Below are 13,372 nucleotides of genomic sequence, written 5' to 3'. Positions count from 1 at the left end.
TGCCACAGACTCTGATGGAGCCCTGAGCCCCCATCCCACAGCCCTTGGGCTGCTCCCTCCCCAAAGCATCTCAAGGGGAAAATCCTCATTCAGGACAATGCACAGGAGACCAAGACCCGTGGGGAGGGTCTGTTCTGAGCTGACCTATTTACCTGGGGGGTTTAATTCCAACTTGTGGGGTGGGCAGGCTGGCCATTCCTTCCCATTTGAGGGAAAAGCCGTGCAGCACAGATGTAACAGACTTCCTTTCATTCCTTACTTGCCGTGCATTTCTGCTGAGCCACATGGGCTCAGATGCTGTAAGCCTGCCAAAATCATGCTATTATTTCATAGCACATACAAGGGGAAAAAAACACCTCAGCAATAGTTAATTAAATAATTACAATGAGGTCCTGCATTTCTCAGTACACTGCTGGGAGATGGAAATTCTGGATGTTTTTTTAATCAAATGGCTTATCTAAATCTAGTAGGAATTAAAAACCATTTCAGAATTTGATTTTTAAATGTCAAAAGAAATATTTTCTTTTGGAAATCTTCCAGCTGGAATATTTCCCAGTGCAAAAATTTTTCTTATAATTGTGAAAAAATAATTGAAATTGAAGAGCTACACTAGGTGCTCTGAAAGAATGAAAAAGATGCCAAAATGATAGCAAATGACTTTCACCATGAACACACATCCCATTTTAATAGCAGCCTTGATTTTTAATTTGATTTAAATTATGTTATGGATCACAACCTTTGGGCTATAGATTAATCCAGATTTGCTCAGATGAGAATCCATCCATCAGCCCTGCTGTGACTATGCTCCTCTAATCAAATGCAATTAACAACTGTCATGAAACGCTAGAAAAACCACTTACAAACTGCTTAATGACTCCCATAAACTGAACTGATTCATGTAATTTTTGAAATCTCATTTCAGTTAGGTCCAAAGAATAATGAAAAGCAGCACGGCAGATTCTGCTGTGGACATTTCACCTCATTCTGAGCAAGGAAGATAAATATGATCTCTTTTTTCCTTACTATTGGGGGGAAAAAAGAATTAGCTGCTAAATGCCTTATTTTGTGCAGCAAATGTTGGCCAGTTCACTCAGACTGTGAGTAAGCAAAGCTTTGTTTGCATGTTTATTCACAGGCATTTCTACAGACTTCTCTCTCATAGGATGCAAACACCAAACTCTAGAAATATTTAATAAAATTATGACAAAATTTTACTTAATTTATAGATAAAACAACCAGAAACCAATTCTCAGTGATGATTATCCACTAAAATAAATGCAGTCCAATGCAAGGGCTAAATTCCCCTCGCAGGAAGGATGGAAATCCCATCTCTCCTTCTTCTGTCTGAACCTCTACATGACCCAGAGGGGCCAGAAGCTCTTTACCCATCCTGTCCTGTTCCTCCAGGCTGGATGGCCTCCCTGCCTGCTGGGTAGCCTGGTGCTTTCAGGACAGATTATCCCACATCTCTGCAGATTACAGCAGCATTTTAATCAAGTTGATATCTTTTCTCTGTTTATACTTACACTAACAAGATCAGAGGCATTTTTCCAAAGTTTGCCCTTGATCACAGGACAGATTTGCATGCCTGTTTTGGACACTCAGACAATGAATGGAGCTTTCTTTTCCTGCTCAAATGTGTCTTTTCTGACAGCATAAAATGACTAAACATCTCAGGCCAAGCTGTGCTGCTGTAACACTCCCTACAATCACAGCCCACAGATCAACCCTCTCAATTTTTCACACTTTTGGCCCCTACCTCTAATCCCAGCTCTCCTCCTGCCTCTGCCTTTATCCTATAACTCAGCACAAATCCCTTCCCCCTCCCCTCTCTCTGCCTGCACCTCCATCCATCACTGTATCTCCCAGGCTTTTGGGGGTGTGTGGGAGCTGAGCCTGGAGCTGTTGTGTGACCACACAGACCTCAGGTGTTGGCTCCCATCACAACCAGCCTTTGAGCACCTGCAGCAGCCTCTGAATGCCACAAGGCCTCTGACAACTCAGCCTGACCCCCATCTGCAATCCCCACCTCCCTGAGCACTCCCACACCTTGGCTCCGAAAATGAGGAACCCAAACCCACGTCCTGCTGGTGCCTTTTCCTTAAAACCCACAAAGCTATTTTGGGTGTGTTTGTATGGTATGGCCAGATGTATTCAAACAGAGACTAATTTTGCCAGCACAAACTTGTCCTCACGTAACTTCATTTTCATCCAGACAGAAGCTTTTCAAGCAACAGCAGTGAAACCCTTTCAATATTTAATCAGCTGCATGGCCTGGAACAGCAGGAACCAGCAGCAGCTGCCTGGCACAGAGAGAGTGATGGGGGATGAGGGTTCTCATCCTCACCAAGCCTCTCTCCACCCTGAGAACTTGTCTCCTCTATAAATTTGCTCTGGAGAAAGCCAAATGGGATTCCTGTTTCAGCCTTCTGCTTTAGCTGTGACATCTTTCAAACAGCATGGCTTTGAAGCACCTTATTTCTCATTCCTCCCTTCCAAATTCCCTGACGTTTCCCAGGTGTAAATCTTACTTCCTTTCCTACTGATGGCTGGGAAATCGCTGTGCTCAGCTCCCTGTAACTGTGAGTCAGCAGGACATGAGCTCTCTCCCATTTCTTTCTGGTTTCAAAGCAGGCAGGGTGTAAGCTTTGGCTACAGACAAGGCTTTGCAGAATTTGCAGGGTGTGTGGAGGGGCAAAATTAGGCTTTTCCTAATCTTTCCTCATTCCCTTAGTGCCCGTCCTGTGTGTGTCAGAAGGATTACAGGAGCTGAAAGGACATCATCTGAAAGGACATCATCTGAAAGGACATCATCTGGCTCTGCAGCATTCAGCACAGACTCTGTTGGCAGCCACCATGCTAAGGAGGGTAGCTTGGAAATAAAGCCTTAATGAGAGACCCCAAAGTGACCTACCTTAGTCATGCCTGACTTTCCAAAATCATGTCAAAACACCAAATGCTCTCTGGTCAGAAATGGTCTATGAATGTTTCCTACCAGAGTCCCTGATGTCTGCAACATCCCCAGACCCAGCAAGGCTCTGTTTTGTCCCTGCCCTGCTGCTGGGCACCCTGGGCTGGAGGTGTCCGTGCTGCCCAGCACCCCCAGACACTAATCCAGGCTGCAGCACAGGCAGCAGCTCTGATGGTTTGCAGTCTTAGCTTCTAAGAGCAAAGGATCCTCTCTTGCTAGAACTATGAAATAGATACTAATAAACAACCCTAAACACCCTTATCTATAAGAAGAAGAAGAAAAAAAAAGAGCACCAAAAGCACATCCAATTAGTGATAAATAGTAAGTACAAGATTAATTAAAATTACTCTGTTCTTAATTCACATGCTCTGGTTCTGAGAATGCAAAAGGAATTCCCCACCTTCCCAAGGGTGTCCCAACGTCAGAGAACCACCACAGTGCCCAGAGGGCCAGTGACTGGCAGTGGTGACAGCAGGATTTGTCACACATGTGCTGGCCTCACTGGAGATGGGCTTCATGCCCCTTTCATGCTGGCCACAGCCTGCACCAAGCCCAGCAATTTTGGGTTTGAATTGCAAGTGAAAAGACTCCTCATCTCCTCCTCAATGCCAGGAAGTCTGACCTTTTCAACAGCAGCTACACAGGAGAAGAAACCACTGGGATTTCTCAATCCGGGTCTTGGTATAAATCATTTAACACCTTATTTACACATGCTTATAATTAATGCACACTAGATTGCTGCAATGAAACAGTCCTGATAAAACATCTGAAATGCACTGGGCTACAAGTACATTGGTTTAGGGGTCTAGAAGGATAAATGAGCTCAGAAATGGCTGATCCCACTGGTTCCCACTCTCAATGGAAGAAGATGAGGAGATTTTGGGTCAGATTTCCTCCTTTGTGGAGCATAGAAAGCATTTGAAAACCAGTTGCCATTAAAAAAAACAAAAACAACAAGTGTGTAAAAAGCCAACTTATGGCCACAAATCACCTCCTCTTCTCCTACTTTCCATCTTTCAGGTCAGAGAGAGTTTTGGACTTTGTGTACAAAGCAGAATTATCACTTTTTGTTTTATTGCATTATGAGATGCCATATCTCTCATAGTAGTCCATCTAGCTCTTATTCTGGTATAAGTCCAGAGAAATTTTACTTATTTTACTGGATTTATAGCCCTGAGAATCAGGATCCACCCACCCAGGATAGTCTGTAAATCAAAAATGACTTTTTATCCATCAGTGGGAGTGTCCTGTGCAACACAGCCTCTGTGCCAAATACAGCTGGAGAAGAAAACTTCCATTCTTGTCCCCCAAACCCTCCATCATCCCCTTGGAGGCATCAAATCTAATCTGCCTCTAACCTGATTCTCCAGATGTGCTAGTCCCCTGAGGAGTGACTCACAGGAGCTGCAGAACAAAGTGCAGCTGGCCTTGATGGAGGGCCATCACTGCAACATAAATGGGGCTCCTCAAAGAAGTGACCATCACCTCCTCTATGGGGCCTCCTCCAAGTGTCAAGGCATAGAGGAGACAACAGGAGAGTCCTGCACACCTGAGAAGGGCTTGGATATAAGTTCAGGAGGTCAGGAACCCATAAGCTGCAATAATTACAGCAGTTAATCTGCAGCAGCCTGACCACCTGCCACAAAGGGCAAGAGAAGTGTCCCTTGCAGGAGGAAGCAGGTTTTTCCCTGTGCCAGGAGGGATATGGTGGGAGCAATCCCTGAGACGCCACTTGTGTCCTGACAGAGTCTTCAGTTCACCACTGCACTACCTCGAGAGCAGGAGGGGTGTGAAGTGTTTTGTGTGCACAAGCAGATTGGCTCCCATAGCACTTTCCACAGGGTCCAAAAAACCCTGCAGGGGTCTATTCACCCTCTCACACTTTCCAGAACACTCCACAGAGATTATCTGCAGGCCAGGACTGGGAAAGTCTCCACGTTGCAGTGTTGCTCAGAGGACACCATGCCTCTTACTCCCAGCCTGGGAGGGTGGGAGGCCAAGGAGGCAGCTGCTGTGCTGGGAACCAGGACTTGAACAAATCCATCCATCACCCAGTCAGAAGCTGCTGAATTCCAGCTTCCTGCACACTCATCTTCCCCAAGAGCTGCTGTGAAGCACAGCAAAACACTGAGTTTGGCTGGAAACACTGAATCAGTGAGAACTGAGCCCTCACAGTCCTGCAGCATCTCCTGAAGGAGCCTGCCCAGCATCAGAGCTGACACAGTCCTCATGCCAAGAGGCATCTTGGAGCTGTACCTGGCTTCTCTTGGTCAGTTCTGATGTTGCCTGGGTCTCGGATTTGAGAAGATAAGTCAGCAGCCCTACTGACTGCCTCCTCCACATCACAATTTTGTAAATCTCAATCACATCCTTCTCTATCTGTAGTAATATCTCCAGGTTTGACACACTAAGGTGAGCAGAAAACATCTCTGGAAACCTGTAGCCTCTCCAACTTTAATGAGGGAGATTAGAATACTTACAGTGTTCTCACATTTCAACCACCTGCAAGCAAGAAAAGCTGTAATTTCTTCTCCCTCCCTGGCACTAGGGCAGTCAAGAACATGCCCAGGTGAGCTATGTCACCTTAGATACTGGAGACTCTCTGACATCTATTTGTAAACATTCCCTGGGACAGTACTAGATAAAAAAGAATTGTCCTCAAAGTGGGCTGAGCTTCCCAGCTCCCTTTCTCTGAGTAAAATCTCATTCATAAGAGGTTCTTCCCCAGTTTTAACAGAGCTCCTCTTTCAAATTCAGCACAGCCAGGGGAATCTGCCAGGCCACCTCAATCAATCCCATCTTCCTTCTCCCCCCAACACCAGTGAGTTTCCTCTGCCATAACCATGATCACTAAGTCGTGACTGCACGGGAAGAACAAACAGGCTGAGCAGATGGGGTGTGCGGGAGGAAGCCCTCATTTAAAACGCAAATAGCTGGTGGTAATTTAGCAGATGTGGTAAGAAAAATCTGGAAAGACAAGCATGAGGTGACAGGATTCCAATTTCAATCAAAAAATGTGGAAGTCTCCCTAGCAAGGAAAAGTTTCATCTTCCATCTTCTTGATTGCTTTGTCCTGAAGAGACGATGGCTGATGCCAAGTGCCATCACAGGAATGATCTGGAGTATTCTTCATTTAAGATCCCACATGACTCCCTGCCATCACCAAATGGATTTTTTTCACAAGGGAAATCCATCCTTTATAATCCAAATGTCCATAAGAAAAGACTAAAATTCAATTGAAGTCATAATATTCATTAATTCTGTAGCATATTCAATTTTGTTTCTATCCAGAGACAAAGACTTTGGGATCAGTACTTCACTTCCCCATTATCAAATCAGGAAGGCTCAGGAAATTTGGGACATTATAAACATCTCTATATCCAGCACACTGTAATATTCATTTGGCTCTAGAATTTCATCTTGGCAGAAGCACCAAAGTTATCACAGATGGGTATGAGGTTTTTCTCTTTATAAATATTACAGAGCCATTAATTAAACAGGGGAAATTAACAGTGCCAGGCAGAACTGCAGAGGGACAGGAAAGCACAGTCACCATTGGCCAGCATCTCAGACTGAATGTGGGACACAACATCAAACTGGCAGCAGAGATACTCTGCTATCAACATTACTGCAGGTTTTAGAAGATAATTCAACAACAAAAATAATTTACAGACATTTCTGGTGCACAGAAGCATTATTCCAGGAAATGTGGAATGAAGGATTTTCAACCTTTTGAAACAAACCATGGTGTTTTGGTAAAAGGACATAAAAGCTGTCCTCTCTAAGAAGATTTCCTCACATTATCAACCCCCAAAGACAACAAACTGGAAAATTCCTGCACTTGCACTCTCTTTCTTGCCCTGTGCTGGGATTTAGTCATGCAAAGCCCCTTCCAGTCCCCCATGTTCTCTTCACCCCTGTTTATCACACAGATTTGGTCATAAATTGTCCCTGAAACACACTTGGAACAAAACTCCAAGTCAAACCTGCTGCTGAAGAGAGAAGGATATTTTTCTTTAGATTTAATATAACTGATGCTTGAAATGTCTATGTTTCTCTAAAATAATCACAAACCCCAAAGTGCCCTACTCTCAGTGTCACAGTATCTAACATCAAAGAGGAGGAAATGTGTGAGTTTTTAGCAAGTGGAGGTTTCTGCATGAATATATCATGAGAGGAATATTTTTATAAACAAGTTATCTCTGAAATGTTCTCCAGAAGTAGTTTTCATTCTGCCAGTCATAAATAAATCTAGAGAAAATGTTTTGGTACCCCCAAACCAAATTCTGCACCAATTTTTGGGTGAAACACAGGTCTGTCAAAAAGGTCATATCTTTAAACGTGTTAGAAAAATTGCCAAAGCTCCCCCAGTACATTTCTCCTTTGTTTTTATGTACAGACCTTTGCAGATTCAATACAGCCAGATTGCAAAGGCTGCTTTTAGGGTTATTATTCCCTGATCCTCTTTAAACAAGGGCCCTAAATTCATCCCTGGTATAAGAGCTCTGCTGTCACTCAACTAAGATGCAGGACACCTATTTTGAGACTCCTATGAGACACTGACTTGCAAACCTCTCATTTGGAGTAATCCCATGTCCAGGACCTCAGACAATTCATGGTCCCAACAGAGTGTCTAGTGAGACCCTCTTCCTTCCAAACATCTTTATCTGCACCTCTCTCTATATCAGCTACTGGCAGAAAACCTAGGGGACTGCTTTCAGTGAAAAATGCAGTTAGACTTCAGGATGGAGATAGTTTATCAGCTAGGAAAGTTGTGAGGCTTTATGCATCAACTCAGGGGCAGGAATTTATGAATGACTTCCCAAAACTCCTGCAGTAACAAGACCAGGGCAGAGAAAGCAGCATTTAGGTAGGAGCTCACATAGGACTACATGGAAAATATCAGACCAAGCTGGAAATCACAAAGGAGAAAAGATACAGGGTGGGCAATGGATCTGCCTGTGAGAGCTGGTCCGACTGCCCAGGCACACACATTGATCTGCTTGGATCCCAGCCTCTCACTTAACAGTAATTAAATTGCTTAGATGAGCACTGAGCCCTGGAAAAGCTTCACTACAAACCAAATGAGCTTCACTTTTTTTTTTCCCGTCTCGTTTTCAGCTCCCTCCTTTTGCTTTTCTACCCCGTTAAGCCCTATTACTTTTACATCTGGACCGATTGCCCAGAAAGGGACCAACAAAGAGAAAAGCATCATTGCTTACCAGAACTAGGAAATATCACAGCCGTTCACCAGCCATTCCCCCTGTTTCCAGCCCGTGGAGCTGCTCCTGGAAGGGTTGCCCCTTTCTGCTAGGATGTCACAGGGCGGAGATTAGGAGTGGATGCTCCGCAAGCCGAGCCGCTCATCCCGCAGGATGTGAGGCTGTGAGGATGGAGCTGAGGCAAAGTGCAGCAGGGAACACACGGCAGGCACACACCCCCGGAGCGATGGGAGGGAGCGGGGCTGCAGGCAGCAGGGACAGCAGATGGGAGGGGGGAGGCTTGGGGAAAGCAGGCAGCGGGCGATGCTAACGTGACAGATGTGTTGACTTTAAGTTAAACAGGAAATTGAGGATGTTCGACGCAGGGAGGAAAGACATTAGCTCACATTAAAGGCAAAGACTTTCCACGGTCTTTCCCTTCTTTGCTTTCCCTCTTCCATTCAGGCTTTCTCCAGTGATTTCTAGCTCTGCCTTCACAAGCCACGGTTGATGCTGACTCTGCCTGTGTGTCTGGGCAAGGCAGGAGCTACAGGGCCAGCCACAGAATTCCCCATCCTAGCAGTGAGTTGGGAGACTGTTCTTTTATTCCTTCTACAGCTAAGACTCCCCTGACATTATTTAAACAGCATCCTCTAGATGATATGAGTAAAAGAGGGAATGCAAAACAAGGCTTTCAATTTGTCCCAGTTCTGGGCAGGGGAAAACACAGGGTCAAAATCCTGATTTAGCTTAGGTAGGATAATCAGCAGAGAGTAGAATTGATTTAAATGCAGGGGAAATAAAGTGTCTTGGTGCACTCAACTTCCCCATGAATAAACCTGATTTTTCCACAGTCCAGATAAGGGTGGCCAGGCTGAGTCTGGGGCATAAGAGCTGTACTGTGAGGGTCCACAGCTCCAGGGTGATGTAACTCCAGGGCAAGGTGGCTACATGCCTAGGCAGCAGTAAAGTGTGAAGTGAATTGGGGATATCAAAGCCCTGCACTAATTTCTTAGTTACAGCTTGGAAAACCAAGTGAAGGAAGGCAAACCATACTGGCTTAGAGCTAGACCCCAGCTTCTAGAGATTAGGGGAAGGAGAGAGTGGCCCCACCACAAACCCATGGACAGAAAATCAACTAGGACACAAGGACTGTACTCCTGTTTCATGAACTGGTCCTCCCTGCTGGCTTTTTCCACTGCCTTTGGCACAAGGAGGAAGAGCCCCCTCATCATCCTTGCAGAGCTGGGTGTCAGCCACAGCCCAGTGTGCACAGTTGAGCCTTTCTCATTCATCTCCCCACCAAAGTTTTGTCCCAAGACCCACATGTAGAGGCATGTGGCATGAATGGGTCCCCAGGGTGAGATAAGTGAAAGGACTCCTTTTTTTCTAGCAGCTATGCATTAGGTAAAGAACAGAAATCTGCTATGGGCACTTACTCCATAATGGAGTGAAATATTCAGGTTTTGGTGCAATCTAGCCTGCCTCCCTGCTTGCATCCAATTCTTCCCCACCCCCTCACTGTCCCTGAGCTGTGCTGTTGGCCTCCCTTCAACATTTTAATGGAGTATTGACACGGATCCATTCGCACTCCAAATAGATTAACCTGACTTGCATCCCCAGACTCGCATTTGCAGAACCAGCCCGAGCAGGTGGGCTTGGAGCATCTGCTCAGATGGATCAGCTGCAGTTCCAAAAGCATCCCTTTTTCTGGTTAGAGGAACAGCTTGGAAAAGTCTAGCGAGGATATTACACTTTGGAAAACTGCTGCCTCGGGTCTCTTGTCCCTCCTCCTACCTGCTGCCACGCTCCTCGTCTCTGCAATTATTTATAAAGCTCCATGTTCTTTCCTAATTGGGATGTTCCCTTTCGCCTTGCACGTCACTCCTGTGTCACTCTGCGTCTGGGCCCCTGGTGACCTCTTGGAGTGCTTGGCAAGGCTGGCAGCAGCCAAATGAGTCATCAGCAACCTGCTGGCATCTCCCTCCCTCCCTCCAGCCATTGCCCCCCTGGCTCTCATCGAGCCTGGCTGCAGCCAGGGAGGCCTGGGGGAGTTTAAAGCTGTCTAATCCCCTGGATAATTCATGAAAAGAGGATTACCCATTCTGTGCAGAGCCCTTAACCTAAATATAAACCAGCCTTCCCCTTGCATTGCAGCTCCTGTGGCACGGAGGCGTTTTCCCTGCACTGCTTCCCCGTCCCGTCTTAGGGGTTAACTCTGTTCTTTCTCAAATCTGGGACAGCCTGGTTCTAACCCATGGAGCTACAGCACAGTAAAACCAGGGTTTGTAAAGCAGAGGTGAGACTGTCCTGTGAGCACCAGCAGGATCAATGCAGGCTCATCCCCAGAAGCACATTCTCTCCCTAATAAATGGCAAACTCCTTTGTGGGGGGTGTCAGGGAATACACCTTCTTACTGTATCTTTGGAAACCAGTGTCATGGTGCCATCAGAGCCTGACAGTAATGCATCAGGAGGGAAGAGGGAAGTGCTAAATTTGGATAATCCCATGGGAGTTACAGCAGCCTGCCCCAGGACCCAGGCCCTGCTGCCCACCCTGGGCCCTGGGTCACCAGGAGCTGGGTTATTCCTGCTGCCGGAGGGTACAGCCAGAGAGATGGTGAGAAGGGAATAGTTAACATCTTACCTTTCCTGCTTGGATTCAGAGATAAACTGGGGAGCTGCAGGAGGGATTCCTGATGGGTTCAGCAGCTTCCTGGGAGACCACAGCAAGCCTCACCTCTCCCCCCATTTTCTCTCTCCTTATTTTCCTGAGTGTGTCTCCTCACCCACCTCTTGTTTTCCTCCTTTCCTCTTCCCCAGATGGTGAAATGAGGTCTGACACAGCCACCACAGGCTCCCCTTTCCTACAATGCCTTTTCTTTTTTTTTGGCAGTTAAAGTCCTTATGGGACTTTACTCACCATAACATTAAAGCATTCATTAGCACAGGAGTAATTCCATAATCTCTTCAGAAGAGAACAATTTCAGAGGTTCAGCTCGTGATCTGGAAAATCAATTTGCCAGCTTGACGATGTAGGAAGAGGATTTTCAAGGCTGGCTTTGGCTTCCCCAGCAAGACTGTTATCAACCCTGGGACTTGGTGGCCAGGAAGAGGCCACACACAGCAGCTCTGAGGGGAGGTGGCAGGACCCAGGGGCTGTCATTTGGCTCAGGCAAGGAGGGGAGCTGCAGAAGTTGCAGGATGAGCTTCAAAACCAGACCTGTCTTACCAGGTTTTGCCCAACAGTGTGCTGTACAGGTGGGACAGCATCACCATGGGTCATGGGGAATTTTCCTGCCTTTTTAATTTCTCATACTTCATTTCACCAAAGCAGTGCTCCCAGCTCAGAGCATGAAAGGGACTCCTCTTAAGAATCCTGCCTTTTTCCTGCTAGTTACAGGCTAAACTAAACTCTTGCACCTCCTGTACCAAGTACCAGACCATGTGCTCTTCCTTTCCTCATGGAATTTTTCACACTTTGACTGTGCTTGTCAGAAGCTGGGGCCCACACCCTGCCTTCAGGCACACAGATTGGCAGAAGTCATCTACAGGTGCAAGGCTGACTTTAGGGAAGCATCCAGCTCTGTGCTTGCAGGTTGGGAACTGCCTCAGGACCTGAGTGGGCTTCCACCTCCAGCTCAGCTCCTTCAATCAGAAGTTGTCAGGTGCCAGAGACTTTCATTTAAAGATGTTCCAGAACATAAATAGGTGCAGAAAGCTGCTTCATGGGATAGACCTCTCAGAATCTGGCAAGCTGAAGAGGAAGGCTGTCTCCTGTCAGCTGCTTTCTGGTTCTTACTTTGATGTTCCCAAAGGGTTCCCCAGAACCCACATTACACAACTGCAAAGTTGTGTTAGGAAAACCTAAGGTGTCCTTGCAGATCTGATCTCCAGTTGAGTTCATCTAACAGTGGTGGACATGCTTTTCACAGCAAGGCCATGAGGAGGAGAAGGAACAGGAGTTAATTAGGGCCTCTTGGAACTCTTGAGACCCAGGGCCTCGGTGTAAGTGCTGCTACCTGTGGTAGCTCTTTTGCAGTGAAGGGAGATGTTCCCCTCCTCTTTCTGATGGAAGAGGGCTTTTCTATTATGACAAAAAACCAGAAGAAGCCATGGATGCTGCCTCTGCTCCCACTCCTTCCTCCAGGTTGTTCTGTAGGAGTCTGACCATAGACATCCCACTGCATGAAGTGTTAGTGTCCCGTGTCATTTAGGGCAGAGGCACTAAGGTGTATTCCCAAAGGAGCAGCAGACCCTGGGCTCAGTGCCCAGGATGATCAGTGCAGCACTGTTGTATGTTCAGGATCTGGCTAAGTAAACCAGAGAATTAACCCTAACCCTAACCCTCTCCCTTCCCCCAAGTGGTAACACCAGGGACACAGAGGAGACATGAAACAGCAATTTTCATGCCATGTCAGACACATGGCTTTCTCTCAGCCTACCAGAAGCTTCTGCCTCTTCATGGCAGGAGTCCCCCATAAGCTCTAGGGGTTGCTTACAAGTGTCTGACCTAAACACAGTCAGGGATCCCCCTCAGCACCATTGGAGCACTGCATGCTCCTCCCCTGTACATTATCACCATCAGGCTGTTATTCTTTTCCCTTTTTTCTAGAGATGAGGTCATCCCTGACAAGTAATATCCTTGCAAGGCCGCTTTTTACCCATTATTTTTAATGGGATCTTGGTGTCATGGATCATATTGCTGCAGTTTGACACACGTAATAAAATTTTCCCTTGAACAACACTTGTCCTCCAAAAGAAAAATAATCCCTGCAGAGATGTGTGCCTGGATGTGTTACAGGATGTGCTGAGGACATGCAGGGAAACTTGTCAGCACAGCCCCTGCATCCCGCCACAGCCACCCTGCCAGCTCCCAGATCACTGCTTTCTCTCTGTGGCTTCATTTAACCCTTCCTAAGAGGGGAGACGATCTGCAGTTTTCTCTTTAGCTGCAGCTGAGCCCTGGTGGAGCGGGTGCTGAAGGGAGGACAGTGGCAGTGGGTGCAGGACAGCACAGGCAGCGGCACACACACACACACACAGCCCTGGGGTGCCAGCACCGCCAGCACTGCTCCGTGCGGACACCACAGCCCCGAGCGAACCCTTCTCCTTCTCCTTCTCCTTCTCCTTCTCCTTCTCCTTCTCCTTCTCCTTCTCCTTCTCCTTCTCCTTCTCCTTCTCCTTCTCCTTCTCCTTCT

At 46.7% G+C, this 13,372-nt stretch overlaps 1 protein-coding gene across 2 annotated transcripts in view; it reads right to left on the bottom strand.

The window, feature by feature from the left end:
- The window catches only part of SV2B (synaptic vesicle glycoprotein 2B), a 64,660-nt gene that overhangs the window by 50,435 nt on the left and 853 nt on the right, over window positions 1-13,372 (bottom strand). The window contains exon 1 of one of the 2 annotated variants that reach the window (XM_015639468.3): window positions 8,194-8,428. The exons of the other annotated variant lie outside the window; for it this stretch is intronic. The gene's annotated coding sequence lies outside the window, so the exon portion shown is untranslated. Of the gene's footprint in view, window positions 1-8,193; window positions 8,429-13,372 lie in introns of those variants that run through there. 2 annotated transcript variants of the gene reach the window in all.

The sequence above is a fragment of the Parus major genome, chromosome 10, assembly GCF_001522545.3.
Source record: "Parus major isolate Abel chromosome 10, Parus_major1.1, whole genome shotgun sequence".
NCBI classification, from domain to species: Eukaryota; Metazoa; Chordata; class Aves; order Passeriformes; family Paridae; genus Parus; species Parus major.
This window is presented reverse-complemented; position numbering and strand designations above follow the sequence as displayed.